At 33.6% G+C, this 12,091-nt stretch overlaps 1 pseudogene; it reads left to right on the top strand.

Moving 5' to 3' along the window:
- LOC110271965 overlaps positions 1-12,091 on the top strand; it is a 34,423-nt pseudogene that overhangs the window by 13,147 nt on the left and 9,185 nt on the right.

The following is a 12,091-nucleotide window of genomic DNA, read 5'->3' as shown; positions in this document are numbered from 1 at the left end:
GCCTGCAGGTTCTAGTAACCATGACAATTGAATTAGTCCTTTGTTAAGGAAATTAATTAAAAATTGATAGCTACATGCCTACTACACAGTAACATCGAGATATTCTGTGCATGTCTATGATATATAACATAAAAAGAATTTACATCGTCGGTTGATTAAATTTATGCTTTAAATGGTTGTTTAAATAATAAATGTGAAGAGGAGTAATAGGGGACAGCAGAATTTGTAATATTTAACCATCAATTAGTTATCATTAATATTTTTAATGGTATAAGATGAAATCTAATGGTATAAGATTAATCATTTTTTCTTTGATGGTTAAGTGTTGGCCAAATTTCAATAAAAGTGTTGCCTCCTAAACTTTCTCTTAAAAATTTTTATTGTTCTCCTAGCACTCCCCTTATTTTTATTAGCGTTAAGTATTATTTTTGTCTTTAAAATTTGAGGCCAAACTCAAAATCGTCCTCGATTTTTTTTGTTATTAAAATTATCCTCAATGTTACAAAATATTATAAAATCGTTCTTTTGAACATAATAATTTTTGAAATGACACAAATATCACTTTCCTATTATTACTAATTACCCCAGTCTCACCCATCCATTACCCCCACCCCTTTTCACTGCACCTAAAACAGACAAACTGAAACGAACAAAAAGAACAAAAGAAGAAGAAAAAAGAAAAGGAAAAGAAGAAGAGGGAGACGACGGCGGAGAAGAGAGCGGCCTTCTACGGCGGGGAGACGTCAGCAGTTGCTTCGTCAAGAGGATGGCAACAAGTCGGAGTCAGACGCTTGGATTGCACGGGGCTCCTTTCTCTGTGTTCCTCCCTTCGCTGAAGGTGCTGCACGTTGTGAATAGGGTTCTGTTTGGGTGCCATGAGTATATAGTGATGCTTTTCGCTGTCTTGTTCTTGAGAAATTGGTGTTGGAATCAACCTACAGCGACGCATGTGGAGGATCCGTTTGTGTCCAGGGAAGTTCGATTTGAATTTGAATCATTTGGTGAAGGCTAGGATTGGGTTCTCTTGGTACAAGACCTACACTAAGTTCATGTTCTTGATAATCAATTTCCTCTCTGATGTTTGATGCCTTTCAATTTTGTTCTCGACGGTTGAGGTATGGTATTTTTTGTTTCTGAACTTGGATTTCTTCAATTCACTCTATTGAAGTTTGATTATTTTAGAATGGTAAAGTAAAGTTTTATGTGATGTGTAGGGCTTGAGGGTGACTGTTGAAAAATCACCTTAATTTAAAATTTTTATGAATTTATTGTGATTGTTGTTGTTAAATTGTTGCACAAAAAAAAACAGTTCAGGTGAAAAAAATGGTCGGGAGTAGTAGGTGGACGGTAGTGATTTAGAATGATAAATTGAAAATAAAGAGAAAGAAGATGTGCTGGTTATAGTGGAAGTGGTGATGATTATGGTGATTGTAGTGATGAGGATAAAGAAAGAAAGAAAAAGATGTACAGCAATGATGATGATGATAGAGGTTAGTGGTGAGAGTAGGGAGGATTTTTCTATTTTTTTAAAAATAAAATTGTCAAAAAAATATTGTTTATGAACAAAAGAACGATGTTATAACATTTTGTAATGTTAAAGATAATTTTAATAATAAAAAAAAATCGGAGACGATTTTAATTTCGGTCTCAGACTTTAAAAACGAAAAAATTACTTAACTTTTTTATTAATATGGCAATGTGATCTCATTGATATAGAATCTTATTAGCAGGCACAAATATATCTCATATGATGTCTTTGGTACGGTGTTAGAGACAAAAAGGTTTTCCATTGAAATACATTATATCATATATGCAGACATATCAAGTAGTGACAACTAAATAAGTTTATTTATAGTTATATCTTAAAATTTAGTCTTTAACAACTGATTTGACAACCTCTTCATTTTTTTTTGAGTTTTTTATGCTCTTTTTTTTTTACTGATATTTTCAATTTTTTTTATTTCATTCTGCCCATCAGCCCATGTTTTCAATGCATATTTTGCTGAAAATTGATATTTTTAATCTTTTTACTTTTATTTAATATATCTAAGTATATTCAGTTTGTCAATACATATGCTATTGATCATTATTGTTTTTGATTGATTTTACTCATTATCCATAGCATTCATTTAAGTTTAACACTATCATCCCCAATTTTGTGAAAGGCTTGTTGCTCCTGATTGAATTAGGCCGAGTTCTCCTCAAAATCTTCTTCCACCATCAAAAGCACTCTCCTTGCTGACTTCTGCATGCCTTTTTTCATCGGTTGTGAATTTGTGCTATTATTCCACGGTCTTCCACTTTATCTTTTTCTTTCAGGTCTTTCTGGGTGCACTGAACTCTTTTATTAATCTCCTTACAATTTCTTCTTCCTTAACCTTTCATTACATCCCCTTCTCACTGCTTCTAATTTCCTCTTTCTTTTTCTTTCTTTTTTTTTCTTTCCTTATTACTTTTTTAAACTCACTTTTTAAATTTCGATTTTTAATCGTTTTTTTAGTCGTTTATTATGTTTGATTGTTTTAGACATTTTTGTTTTAGAAAAAAAAAGAATTTTTCTTCTTTTTCCTTTTGGTTTAGTATTAAAATCATGGAAAGTTGGAATAAAATAGGAGCATGATCGAAGCAATATGGTGTGACAAAGTCAATTTTAAAGATTGGCTCAACAGTTGCTGATATCTAAAGGACTAAGAAATTAGAGAAAATTTGTGTTTAAATTCACTGTTTATGCTATAGTTTATATTTGTTAATTAAATCAAATCAAATTAATTTTTTGAGAATTGTTTTGGTGGGTGTTTCTTCATGCAAGTTTCTAGTTGATTCTAAAATATAATAAAATTCGACAATAGATGAGAATCCAAAGATTTTTCGTAGGATAATAATTTCAAATAGAGATGATGTAAAATCATACGAACGCACTAGGCAATCCTAAACTCCGACAAACAAGATCCAAACCTAGAGTTATACTAATCCAAAATGGGTAAACATACTACATACTTTTCTATGTCAATGATCCATGATCTCAAATTCTCTCCTATGCTCCCCTCAGCCCTTTTCTTTTTAAATTTAATACCACAGAATTTTGGTATTGAGTTTAGTAAATATTCAGTAGGAACAAACACAAGTAATAGGGTGCTATCTATTTATTCTCAGTTTTTCACAAACTTTCAATCAGCACATTCACATCAAGAACAACTCTCAACATCACCATCGCCAACATAAAAGATCTCTCAGTTGTTTAAACACATACAAAACAATAAAAAGAATACACAAAAAGAGAGAGTAGATAAAGTAATTAGTTCAAATAGCATATAGATACAATTATTCAACAAAGCAAGCCAAAAACAAGATGCACACCCAATCAATACACACAAATGCATATGATGCATGCTTATCCTACTGGCCATGAGCTCATGTGTCAGTTATAATGCCAAAACCTGACACATTCGATAGCTAATCCGGACATTTTCTCTCTGTTGCGCACTAATATCTCAGCACACTGGCTAGTTATTAGAGGGAATATGTGCCATGTCACCATTAGAGGGAATATGTGCCCTGTCACCATTAGAGAGACTATGTGCCCTGTCACCATGCAACCAGAGAGAACCACGAACAAGCAGGAATAACCACCGTCCTTGTCCTGACCTGACTTAGTTCAGTGTGCAAGCGGGATTCACCACCGTCCTTGCCAGTACAATGAATCAGATCGCAATATGTATTATCAATGTCTTTTAATCAGTTTTTGAAATCATTAGGTTCACTAACCACATTCTCATTCATTTTACCAATTCTTCCATCTTGTGAGCGAGATAACACCACCGTCTTCACAGGGAGCGGGACGAACTATAAGAACCAAAAGTTATTAACCGTTTAATTAAAATAAAATAATAATTTAATTGTCTGAAATAGGTTCGAAAATTTAGAAATACTAATTAGAAAATTTAAAGGTGAGATTTGAATTCAGTATATTTTTTCGAGTGGAAAAATGTAATTTTCTATGAAAAATTACGTAAAATGCGTACCGGTAAATTAGCCAGCAGTACTGGCTTAATTCTGTCTGATACTGCGAGAGAGAAAATAAAACCTTAGAAAAACTTAAAAAAAAATATTTAAAGTTAAAAATCGGGTGCTAATTCTAAAGATTTTGGCCCAAAGTTGGGCCGAAAGAACCAAAAATACTAAACGGTTGGACCGGATTCAAGTTGGACCCAAGCCCAACATATATAAGAGTGTAAATGAAGGTCATTCAGCCTCGTAACAAACCAAACATAGCAGCTGGGAATTGGGAGTAAAGGGAGAAGAGAAGAGGGATTACAATATTTATTTCCTTCTTCATTTACTTGTAACTTGAGCTACAGTGCTCCGATTTACGTGCCATTTGTGGCCACGCGTAGCTCTCGCCGAGTCTGTCATTTCTACTAAAACAAAGTGGTAATGAACTCACACTTGCTTGCCTAGTTCTCATCCCTAACAGTTTCAAAATTTTGGGTATAGTTATTGAATAGATTTTGTGATTTTGGTTATTTAGGGGTGATCTAGCATTGGATTATTGTTGAATTTTGCCTCGAATACCATCAGATAAGGTAAATTACTTCAAAATCCTTGTGGTTTGGTATATTTGTGAGTCCTAGATATTAATTATGGCAAATTGAATATGTATAGCTTGAATTTGATGATTTTTGGAGTTGATTTGGCTGCTTGGAGCATTGGAATTAAGTTTGGAGACTTGTTTGGACTTGGAAACTTGTTTAAAAGTCAATTTTGGTATTTGGTGCGAATTGGCCAAGGTATAATTTCGATTTGTTTAGTTAATATGTAATGTTTTGTAAAATTTAGGCTAGTAGACCTTAGGATAGGATTGAATTGATATTGGTTGTTGATGATTGATGATAAAAAATGATGTTATTGATAATTAATAATAAAAATTAATTTTTGTTGATAAATGATACGGATTAAGGGTTTTGACAATGATAAAATTGATGAATAATGACTTGTGATAGTTTGGATTGGTAATTGTTGAGAGTGATGGTGTACGAGTGGAAATTGTAGAGGTAGTTGTTGATTTTGGAACTAAATGGTTAAGGGTTGTAGGGTTGAACAGTGATATCATTGTAATTGGTAATGTGTAAGAAAGTGTAGGATTGGAATTTATTATGTATGGATTTGGTTTGGTTAGCTAGAGAACTTTGCAAGTTTTGATAAAACCTTATTTTTAATGAACTTTGACAAGACATAACTTGTGCTTCGGACCCTCAATTTTGATGAAACTTATATTAAATGAAATTTGGGTCCAAGAACTTTAAGACGTTTGAAAAATGGATGGAAAATATTTTAAAATAAAAAGTTATGCGCGTTTGAAATTTGATACAAAAATATGAAATCTGCAAGTTTTAAAAATTTTCTAAGATTTTCAAGGCATGCGTACGCGGACAGTGCATGCGACACGGGAATTGGCTGCTGCCAAGCACTCTCGCATACACGACACTGGCATGCGTACGTGATAATGTCATTTTTACAAGCATGCGTACGCGACTTGTAACATGCGACGCGGAAACCCCTTGCTGTTTCTAAGTGTTCACGTACGCGGACATAGCTTGTGTACGCGACTTGGGCAATTTGACACCCATGTGTAAGCGAGAGGGAGGATGCATACGCATGACCCCCTTTTGCTAAAAACTTTTTTTTTGACATTTTAAGGGTTCTTCTAGCTTTCTAAACTTCTCTAATCTCTATTTAAGACTCTTAACTTGTGATTAGGCTTTAAGACTAGTGAGGATGGGTTAGGTAACTTAATTTAGATATTTTTTGTTAATGATTTTAGAAGACGAAGATTTAGGCTTGGAAAGTTCTCTGGATGGAATGACTTGAGTGAATTGGCAGAGAGTTGAAATGATAATATATTAAGAACTGATGATGATTTTGGAACTTGGAAATGAATGACTTTGGTTGATGAGATTAATGAGTTAAGTATTAATGGACTTGTGCTATATGAGCACTGATCACTAAGATTTATTATATACTATTTATATACTGAGATTAATGAGTCGCTATGCGCCTAGCAAGGACGGTAGTTAATCTCATTTGTCGAGGTTGCGGCGCTAGCGTAAGGACGGTGGTTAATCCTGCTTACGTTGAGATGTGAGGTCTGAGGCAGAATATCCCGCTCGCATCCTTTCGAGTTGCAAGAGTGGACTGGACACTATATCCCTGGGGTAACAATTATTCGTGACCGAAAGGCGACATCCTAAAGGGATGTGTTGGGTTGACAATTGAACCGACAAGTGATATTACGGCCAATAGGATAGGCATTCATCATATGCATCTTCTATGTGTTTGTTTGCTTTGCGTACTTGCATTTAGTGCCTAAATGTATAACATGCTTACTTACTTCTTGAATTAGCTACTGTATATGTATATTACCTGTGTTTTACTTACTTGCATTACTTGTGTTTTCTGCTGGGATTGAGGAGGCTCGGTAGGCAGTGACGATGGGATCGCATGGATGATAGGTTGGTAAAGGCTGTGGAACAGCGGTATTTTTATTAGACTTAGAAATCCTTTAAGATAGATAACCCTTTTATGGTTTAAGTTTTTATTATAAGTTGAATATCTTTATATCGGTATGAAATTTTAGGATTGCCTTTGGCACCCCGAAATCTTATATCTTATCTATTGGGCACTGTTACCATACTAAGAACCTCCGGTTCTCATACCATATGTAGTTTTTGTTTTTCAGATGTAGGTTGCAACCCATCTCGGTGAGTTTGCGGGATAGTGACAGAGCGGAGGATCTCTTTTATCTTTGTATTTTGGTTATTTTGATGTAGTATCTCTCTTACTTTTGTATAGTATACTTGTTGCCTTAGAGGCTTACTTTGAGAGACAGAATATTGCTGTTTTATTTCAAAAACTCTGTTGTATTCTGTTTGAGCTAGCTAGCCGGTCTTCCACAGGCTGTGACTAGTTCTCTTTTGTATATATATATATACACCTTGATTATCTTGTATCTATGATCCTTTTCTTACCTTTATGCATTTAGTTATCGTGTGTGAATGCTTCGTATATATATATATGTCTACTCTTGTTTATCTTGTATCTATGATCCTTTTCTTACCTTTACGCATTTAGTTTTCTCGTGTGAACGTTTCACGCTTTTGTATCTCTGTTTTCTAAGTCCTTGAGCTTTATTCCTTCATCGGCATTATGGTATTATTACTTCCTTCCATATATATTATTGTATGAGCTTTAGAACTGTCGTGGTGCTCTGTTATCCTTTGCTTTATGGCTAGAGGTAAGGTTTAGAGTGATAGGATATTACACAAACTACCATCCCCGCAACCAAGTCATCCAATTTAACAAGCATTTATTTGGGAATATCTTAAATCAATGCCTTCAATATGCTCTCACTTATTCTAGAGCCTAAAACTGGTTAGCAAATTTTAAATAGGAGTTACAGAGGTGAAAAATCATAGTGAATAGACAAAAATAGTTAAAATTGACATTTTCTAAAAAATAGGACAGTCGTGGATATGCATGCCTCGTGTGTAGTCCCCTTTTAGCTCGTACGCGCGGAACACGCACAAAAACATTCAATTTTGTAACTTAGGTTTTGTGTACGCATGACTTGAATTTTGTGCATGTGCACGGTATGCGCACGGAACTCTTTCAGTTCTGTAACACCTCTCATGCGTACGCATAGGCTGCGCGGACGCATGACCTCATTTTCTGCAATTTTTGCAGAATTCAATTTTTAATCATAAACTTCAAACGTGCATATCTTTTTCGTTAAAAATTATTTTTCATCCGTTCTTCAAATGTCATAAACTAAACAGACCCAATTTTTATTTAAGATAAGTTTCACAAAATTTAAAGATCCAACAACCAAGTTATGACCCGTCAAAGTTGGTTAAAAATCTATTTTTACACAAAATTCTGCATATTCATAATTAACCATTTCTTCAAATCTTTCCTTTTGAAACCAAAAATCCTTTTTCTCTATTTCAGTGCCAACACTCAATCATATTCAATCTATTCAACACCCTTTCATTCATTACTCATCAATCTCAACAATTATCCAAATCAAACACCTTTCACATATTAAATACCAAATTCAATATTACCATGACAACCACAAATCGCACCAAATTCACTTATTCCACTCCATCACCTTTACCTGAACTTACCCGATCACAGCCTCCGTCCCAAATTTTCACTAATATAAATCCCTCATCCATTCCCACAATTAATTCTGATCTAATAACATCAACGGTATCATTATGCATCACAATTTCAAGCAACATACAATATACTCATCATATCTTCATAAATTTAACTAAACAATCACAATTCAACCACATCAACATTTGATCATGCATACACATACATATATCCATTTAAATAATTACAACAATAACCAAATTTTATTCAATCTTATGCTAGAGACAGTTAACCTAGGCATTCACATAATCTTACATAATGCCAACTCAAAACCAAAACTCGTATCTTATTGACGGTGCTTTTCTCCAACACTTGGATTTTCGCTCTGGATAGACCCAAGCCTCCATCGACACCACCAAGCCTCCATTGAGTGCTCCAAAAGCAAGTCCAACTCCAATTCCACAACAACTCAAATCAAGCAATCCAACTTGCACCAAAATCACCGAGCAACTCTACCCAAAATTAATTAAACCAACATTACATACTTTTCAAGCTAGGGTTTTATACATAATTAGGAAAAATAAATTGATTAGGCTTTCCTACCTTAACCTACTAAATTTAGTGACGAAAATCACCAAGAACACAAGTTAGAGAACTCCGATAACATTAAAATCACTAAAAATCCTCAATAACCAAGATCAAAACGTAAAATTAGCTTTGAATGAGAAAATAGAGCTGAAATTTCAATTTGCTTACCAAATTAATCGGATAGAATTGAAGAAGAGGAGATAAGTTTCGTGTGGCCGCAAACGGTGCGGCGATCGGAGTTCCATAGAAAAAGTTATCGTGGATTGAAGGTGTATGGAGCTAGAGTTTCTTCTCCCTTTTCTCTCTTCTCTCTCAACGTGCTTCCTCAAAGAAGGGGGAGAATATATAAGTGCTGAATTCACTAAGTTATGAGCTTATATATGTGTGAGCTTGGGCCTAACATGGATCCGTTTCGTGATTTTTATCCGTTGGTCTAACCTAGGGTCAAAATCTTTAAGATAAGCGTTCGGATTTTTATTCTAAATCTTTTTCTTGTCATATCAACAGTTTTAAGTTCCTCACACGCAGTACCGGATAGATTTAAGTTGGCACCACTAATCCTAACGCCGGTATACATTTCTTCGCAATAATTATATATACTATTTATCTTTTTTCAACCTTATAGTAATAACACCGTAAAGACCTTAGAAACATATAATAGAACAGCGACTAAAAGAGTTTTTGGAGTAGAGACACTTACTGTACCAAGAAGGAACCATGAACAGAGCAGTCGCAGTTCCAACGACGAACTCCGGCGGCATCAACACTGCTCCTAGCAACCATGCATGGCGGCAACAAGCACGGCAGCAGTAGCAATGGAACTCCTGTTGCTGCAGAAGTAAAATGGAATTGTAGTTGTGGCTGCCACTATTGCAGGCCAGGAGAAAGAAAGAAGGGTTCTGATGCATTTTATAGCTTTTGGATTTCGACTATTTGACGTAGGGTTTGTTCTTAAAATCGTTTTTATTATCAAGGATATTGTTACAAGTCGATATGGATATGAAAAATATATTTTTATGATTATGTGAGCCTTATGGATTGAATGGATTGAACTGGATTGCTTTGGATGAACATAATTGTTTGCCTGATTGATTTATTAACTGTTTGAGAAGGCTGAGTATTCTGGTTTGTTGGTTGTTGTTGAAGTGGTCGTTTGATGGTTGTATTGGTGTCTTGATTGTGTTGGAGTCACTGAGAATTTCGGATTTACTTGATTGATTGAGTTGGCGTTGTGGCAGTTAATGAAAGCTGAATTTGAAATCTGATTTATATGTTTATATCGAAAAACGGTTTTATGTTGGAAAATCTAATTTATATGTTCATATCAAGAAACAGTTTTATGATGGAAAAATCTAATTTATATGATTGTATCAAGAAATGGTTTTATATTGGAAATCTCATTAATATGTTTATATCGAGGAATGGTTTGGTTTTGAAATTGTTGAGAAGGGTTGGGAATTGTGGTTTGGATAGAACTCTTGAAAGGTGGTAAAGTCCGAGTTTTACGGGAGGTGCTGCCAAAATTTTTATAAGTTTGAAATGAATTAAATTATAAGAAAAAATGAGATTGGTGGTTGCCTCCTAAAGTTTAGAAGACCTTGGCACCTTGCCGTGAAATTTAATTTAGTAAATCTTGATTTAAGGTAGTTTAAGCAGAATTTTGAATAATAAGAATTTAACTTATTTTGTTTTGATTTTGATTAAAGAATCACATTTAAGAAGTTTTAATGAGTTTGATTTAGTGAAAATAATGTTGAACGGAAATTCACAGATGTTTATGAGTATATGAATATATGGTAACAAGATAAAAGAAAAGAGAGGTAGTCTAAGAAAGGATGTTTATGATATTGCAGGGTTGAGCTATGACTACGGACAGAATGAACAACAAAGATAAGATGCCACCTTCAATTTAATTTTTGCAAAGGAGAATTCGAAACTTGAAATTCTACTTGGAGTTTGGTGAGTTGCACGTTCTTTCTCTGTTTATCTTTTTTTTTTTGTGTTTTACACTTAATAATTAGTATTAATCCTTTTATGCGTATAGTAAGGCTGTTGAAGTTATTGTCAAACATCTATCTGAAAGTTACTGAAATTCATCATGTATCATCACAACAATGAAGAAATTCCAGGACATATGTGGAGGGCCTGATGAAGCTAGCATCTGCAATCTTGAGGTATTTGTCAGGATGTGGAACAACAAAGTATCTTAAAGTCCATAAGAAAGAATTTGTAGAGGTACGAAAACTTGGATATCTTATTATTCTATCTTAGACATGTTTTTCTTTAACTAAGTTATTGACATTTTTGATAAGCTAATGGAAGCTATTCTAAGTTTTGGCTTGTTTTCCTGGGTATTATTAATACCGATTTACTTTTTATGGTTGAAACTCTTGTTTTATTTCAAGTTTGTATTTAACAAGGTGTAAAAATTTCTTCTTCGACTTTCACATTATCTAGCATATCTAATTTAGACTATGATATATTGTACTTGATCTGGACAACTGAGAAGCTTCAGCAGCAACTAGACGTGATTGACGGACGTTATGAGTCGTAAGTTTTTGTTTACAAGTCTTTATTATACTTGTATGTAACCTTAGGGGTGTGTGTGGTTGGAGAAATTATAAATAATTTTTAGGAATTTTAAGATGGAAATATCATATTCCCATGTTTGGTTCAAAGTTTGAAAAGCTATTTCTAAGCAAGTTTGATTCCAGGGAATCAGAATACCATCATTTCAATTTCCATCTTTCCTTTGGGTATCTTTAATTCCCATGGAAATAGAATCTTTGTAACAAAGTAATACTTGAACCACACACACCCTAAGATGCTTCTAAGTATACCAATCAAAATTGGAGTAAATAAAAGAAAATCTTCATATATTTTTGCCTTTCTTATTCCAAAGTCAATTATTGCTATGTTATCTTAGTGGATATACAAAGTAACATTCTCGCTGTAAAGGATATGATAAATTATCTTCATATGATTATCAGGTTATACTTTTGTGGTACTTTCACTTGACCTGATAACCAAATCACATATAAAGTTTCAATCAACTCAAATTGATTTACTAAAAAATAATTTAAAAATATTTATGCACAAGACAAAAGGTGTTTACAAAATTACAATAAAAATTCAACAACACTCTTGGTTTTCATAATACACATTGTCTTTTCAGTTTATAGATGTTGTGCATGAATATTTGCTCAAGATTAATTAGTTATCTCACATAATGTGCAACAATCCGAATTTTTAAAACTTCTCTTATAAATTATTTATGATTTATTTTATTAAATTGAACTATTTATTTAAAAATTATTTTATTAGATATAATAAATTTAATTTTATG

Source organism: Arachis ipaensis, chromosome B05 (assembly GCF_000816755.2).
Source record: "Arachis ipaensis cultivar K30076 chromosome B05, Araip1.1, whole genome shotgun sequence".
Classification (NCBI taxonomy): Eukaryota; Viridiplantae; Streptophyta; class Magnoliopsida; order Fabales; family Fabaceae; genus Arachis; species Arachis ipaensis.
This window is presented reverse-complemented; position numbering and strand designations above follow the sequence as displayed.